Below are 6025 nucleotides of genomic sequence, written 5' to 3' on the forward strand. Positions count from 1 at the left end.
GCGCCTGTGGTTCCAGCTACTAGGGAGGCTGAGGCAGGAGAATTGCTTGAACTCGGGAGGCGGAGGTTGCAGTGAGCTGAGATCCTGCCACTGCACTCCAGCCTGGTGACAGAGTGAGACTCTCAGAAACAAACAAAAGTTTATTTGCCTTTTCTTCTTGAAAATTAGTTTTGTTAAATTTACACTTATGGACTAACATTTTTTTTTTCTAAAAACTTTGTGAAGATTTTATTACTCTGATTTCTGGCTTTCCTTGTTAGTGGAGTGAAGTTGGCCACAGCTTTGTCTTTTCCCTTTGGCTGCTTTTAAGATTTTCTCTTTGTCTTTGTTACACTTCAGTTGTGATTACTATGTGTCTTTTTGATGTTTATTTTTATTCATGCTACAGATTGTTTACCAAGCCAAAGTGTTACTGTCCAAAAGTAATGTTAAATGTTTAAATGTTCTTACCTAAGTATTTTTTTTCCTCTATTTTTCCCCAATATTTCTGGAACTCCAATTGAAGTGTGTTAAATATTTTTATATCTTAACTCCTTTCTTCTTTTTTCTTATTGTGTTTCTTTTCCACTTCTGTACTGAATTCTGAGTTATTTCTTTAGATCTGTCTTTTAGTTCATTAATCATCTCTTCAGAGGTGCCTAATTTTTTGTTTAACCCATCCAATATATATTTAATTTTATCCATTGTATTTTCTAGTTCTAAAACTTCTCTTTCTTTTCCAAATGTTGCTGACAATTTCTAATAGTTGATTCCCCACCCTTTCATGTTTTCAACTTCTTTTTTTCAATTTCTTAATCATGTTAAATATTTTTTTCTTAATTTGTATTCTAAATCTTTTAATTCTAGTGTTTGCATCCTTCAAAGATAGACTTTCATTTAAACCTCATGTAATTATGTCAGTTTTCAACTTATTATTTCTATTTCGAGATAAGGAAAACTAAAGCTAGGAATGCTAAATAATTTACCCATGTCAAAAATTTAATAAATGTCGGGGCTAGTATTTTAACTCTGATTTGCTTGACCTCAGAAATGCTGTTGGTGTGATCATACTTGAGTCTTCCAGTCACTATCGATTGAGCAACTAATACATGTACCAGTAGATCTCATACTAGACTCTGAGTGTGTTGAGTGTGGGAATAATGCTATATTGAATATTATATCCCATGCATTTGTTAAAAAGCATAGAAAACTGGAGACACTTAATATTTACAAGGTTACATGGCCAATCATTGTCATAGGATCTTGCTACTGGATCTCCTATTATTGAAGATTAAGTACATTTATAGGATCAGTTAATATTTGACTCATTAACCCCAGACTGCCTCTGTAGTAGGATGTGAGGGCTAATCTTATGGACAATTATGGAATATCTTTGGTGTCTTCATTTATATTTAGTTCCATCCTACTACTTTTAGGTTGTGGTGTTTGTTGGGTCTTTCTTTACCTTGCTTATTTGGGCTTTTGTGGTAGTTCATTCACTAATGTTAATCTCTTTTTATTCATCAGTCCATCCTGGATGCTACTGCTGCATTGTTCTCTCTAAAGTGTAGCTTTTATTGTAAAGCTCCTTGACTCAAAAACTTTCAGTATTATCTCTCTGTTGCTTATATTACAATGCCTAAATTATCGCCATTGGCATTCATACCAGTCTTTAGTATAGTTCCAGTTTTCTATTTCAAGCTTAATTCTCCCTACTCCCTGCATAATGACAACAGCTAACACTTATTTTGCACTTTCCCGGTGTGTGGCACCATCTTGGGAGCTTGGTATGTATCATGTCATTTAATATTTGCAACAAATCTAGAGATATGTACAATTATCCTTGTTTTGCACATGTGGACCCTAAGGCTTAGAGAACTTAGATAATTTGCACAAGTTCACACAGCTAATAAGTGCTCAAGATGAAATTTGAATCCAGACAGTGTCACTCCAGAGCTGATGCTATAAATTACCCACTGAACATTGCTTACTTATATCCTATTGCCCTATTCTAAAACCAAAAGGGATTTGCTGTGTCCCAAACTTACCTTATACTTTTTTTGCTTATATTTTATTTTTGTCATGACATGAGATGACAAAACCTAACACACACCCAGTTTAAATTTTATTTCTTGCAAATCTTCCCTCATTTTTCAACTCTTAGAATACTACATGTGCCTCTCCTTGTCACAGAAACATTTATTTCAGTTATCTTTGCATGGGCCTTTCCTCCCTGGTTGTGGTTTAGGGATCAGTGTTTCCAGGATAGATGATGACTTTAGCTGACTTTCAGCAGCTAGCATGTTGTATTACTGCATTGTCACACTGCTATAAAGATACTACCTGAGACTGGGTAATTTATAAAGAAAGGAGTTTAATTGACTCACAGTTCTGCATGGCTGGGGAGGCCTCAGGAAACTTACAGTCATAGCATAGCAGGCAACGTCTTCAAAAGGCAGCAGGAGAGATAGAGGGTGCAGGAAAAACTGCCACTTTTAAATGATCAGATCTCACGAGAACTCTCCCTCTGTCACGAAAACAGCATAGGGGCAACAGTCCCCATGATCCAATCACCTCCCACCAGGCACTCCCTCCACATGTGGGGATTACAATTCGAGAAGAGATTTGGGTGGGGACACAGAGCCAAACCATATCACTGGGGATCTGAATCAGCAGAAAGAAGTTTGGACGCTGCTTTTGCCGCTTTGTAGGTGGATCATTTTGACAAAGCTGCTCTGAACGCTCTCCAAGTTTCTTCCTGTTGCAGGACTCTTCCTTAATTCAGCTAAAGATGGGGTTCTTGTCCGTCCCACGGCCACGAAAATTTAGGCTTGCAGATGGCTTAAAGGGGGAGTAAAGCAGGGTTTTATTGGGAGAAAAGGGAAAAAAGAGGGAAACAAGGACTCTGGCCCTCCATGAGAGCCGTTCCCACTAGGCAGTTTGAGTCCCAGGTTCCACACAGGAAGAGGTGGGGCCAGGGCATGAACTTCCCTCGGCTCCATACAGCAAGAGGCCCTGCAAAGGGCGTGAACTTCCTGAGGCTCCACCTCAGTGGGCAGGTTGGTTGGAGTTTCTCTAGGGACCTCCTCCCATTTGGCTGTCTCATTTCCTCACCTATGAAATGAAGAGGCTAAGCTATCTCACAGGGCTGTAATGAGAGAGCAACAAGGTAATGCAGGTAAATCTGATGGCAGGTAAGTGGTGTGTACCCAGTGCTACCTTTTGTTCTAGTCCCACTTAGTTCAAGCGCAGGCCCTTGTTTATATTGGGTATGGAGTAAACAAATTGTAAGAGTGAATGAATCTCCATTGAGTCTCTCGTTGACAAACTCCATGAGTGTGCTCTGCTACTGCAGTTTTTGCATGGGATTTTCCTGATGTTTACTCCTCCGCTCAAATAAAAACTACCAACCTTGTGGCACATTTTTAAGGCTACCTTACTTTTTCTAGGTGATAGTGGCTCTAATTGGTTCAAGAGAGAAACTAATCCTTTCTCTTAAATTAGTTGTCTAATGATTCTTTCTCCGAGGGCAAGTAAGTCTTAATCCATTTCGATGTAGAGACTCCTATAATGAATCATTTGTGGGAGTTCTCTGTCAGGTTTAAAGGAATTTAATTTGGATACATTGTATTGGCTTTTTCAAAGGCCCCTTTAAGAGGGTTATTTTTCTCATACGTATAACTAACACTATTTCCATTTTTATTCTTGTCCTCATGAGCAAATGGCATAGAGTTTGTTGTTTGGATAACTGGAGAGTTGAGAATAGAATTCATCATTACTGAGATTACTTTCAACTTAACAGATGAGAAGTAAAAACCTCTTGCGTTTGTGAGTACCATGTAAAGTGGCTACAATCAGCAGGTCACAATGGGTCCTGCCACAACTATATATGGAATTCTCTCTTTCCACTCTGTATCCCTGTCTGTCTTCCTTCTGAGCAAGATTTAGGAAACTTCTCTTGGAGCTGTCAGCTTTTGAGTCAAATTCAGAGTTCTACATGATGTTTTTCTCATTCTTCCATCTCTAGTTTCATGGAGAAGATAAGAAACACTTTTTTCGGAGTCCATATCTGGTCTCCAAAATAGTGTTTTAAAAAGGTCATTGTAATAGTCTATAAAGTCTTAGTTTTATTTACATATTAATTTTCTTATACTCTTTATTTATTTGACTCTGTTTTAACTGTAAGAACAGCTCTTATGAATACCTTGAAGAAAGAACATGAAATTGTCCTTTTGGGTACTTCGTTATAGCTACAAAGTGTCTACTCTCTCTGCAAATGTAATCAAGTGAAGCAATTTTTCATACAAAGCAAAATAGAGCTGTTGGCTGTAGTCACTGTGAAGTCAGGAAACAAAACAAGGCTAATCACTGGAGGAGAAGACACAGAATGAATTTTGTAAGAAATAGGCCATCTTCCTCACTAGGCAGGTGTGTGTGTGTGTGTGTGTGTGTGTGTGTGTGTGGGTGAGTTCCCACCACTCTGGAGAATAGGAATATTGATGACATTAACAGAGCTTATTAATGATCATTGTAACTAACTCCATCCACGTAATTAAATCATCAGCTACAATTGGTAACGGGAGTGTAATTTAAATGGAACTATTCTGACAAAGTAGTTTGCACTGCATTCCTAAATATTTAATACTCCCTATGGCTGGATTAACTGGAATATTTAAGGAGCTATTTAGCCAGGTCTTTCAAAGGTGATGAACAGACATGTTCTATGCTTTTAAAAAAAGACAAATTAATTATAAATAAACTTCTACTTAAAATCTTCCGTCATTGGGCATAACGTAGAGTGGGAATTTAAAATCATTTTCTTTTATTTCATTGATAAGACAGATACACCCCTAAAGGAGAATCTATTTATTTTAAGCCATTTATTAAGACTAGAAAGTAGAGTAAAAGCAGAGTAGAATGTATACATAACGCAAGCACACACAAACACACACACACGCACACCACACTTGCATTAAAACATGCCAAAAACTAAATAAGAGACATAGTGTATCATTCAGAAAGTTTGTTTACTGAGCATCTACTATGTAATAATACTACAATAGATGGTGAGGATATGGTTAACAAAATGGAAAAATATGGTATTATATTAGGGGATGTGGATATTACACACATAATTACAAGTGCAATAAGTGCTGCAAAGGAGAAAAGGGGGCCGGGCGCGGTGGCTCAGGCCTGTAATCCCAGCACTTTGGGAGGCCGAGGCGGGCGGATCACGAGGTCAGGAGATCGAGACCATTCTGGCTAACATGGTGAAACCCCATCTCTACTAAAAATACAAAAAAAAATTAGCCGGGCGTGGTAGCGGGTGCCTGTAGTCCCAGCTACTCGGGAGGCTGAGGCAGGAGAAAGGCGTGAACCCGGGAGGCGGAGCTTGCAGTGAGCCGAGATCGCGCCACTACACTCCAGCCTGGGCGAGAGCGAGACTCCGTCTCAAAAAAAAAAAAAAAAAAAAAAAAAAAAGAAGAAGAAGAAAAGGGAACTGACAAAATCTTTAACACGGCATTGCTATCCATTCTAGGTCCTCACAGGAGAAAGAGCCATGTAAAATGATGCCCATCTCTCCAACACCTGCCTCGCTTTTTCTAATCAGTCCGTTTGCTAAGTGATTGGATACAATCTTAGTAATTTTTTGTTTGTTTGTTTTTATCCCTTTAGAGAAGCTTAGATTATATTTCCTCTATGGGCTTGTGGAAAACAAAAGTATTGCTATCTCCTGGCACTTAGACAAGAAAAGGGTATGCGGATTTGCAGCACCTGCTGTCTGCAATTCTCCTTATTTGTTATTGGGATCAGGTTTATAGTTCCTGCAGACCAGGAAGCTCCCACCTCAAATAGACCCTGGTTTCTCATTTACTGGTTATTTCCCTTCCTTCTCTGGTTGCAAGCTGGAGCAAAGGAGTTTATCAGGGCAGCTTTTAGGCTCCAGATGGCAGGGAAAGCCTGGGTGTCCTTGTAAGAAAGAGAGGAGAGAACAGAAAGTTAACATTTCCTAACACTAAAGACCGCTTGTCTTTTGTTGAGAAAA

The sequence above is a fragment of the Gorilla gorilla genome, chromosome 4 (genome assembly GCF_029281585.2).
Source record: "Gorilla gorilla gorilla isolate KB3781 chromosome 4, NHGRI_mGorGor1-v2.1_pri, whole genome shotgun sequence".
In the NCBI taxonomy this organism is placed as follows: domain Eukaryota; kingdom Metazoa; phylum Chordata; class Mammalia; order Primates; family Hominidae; genus Gorilla; species Gorilla gorilla.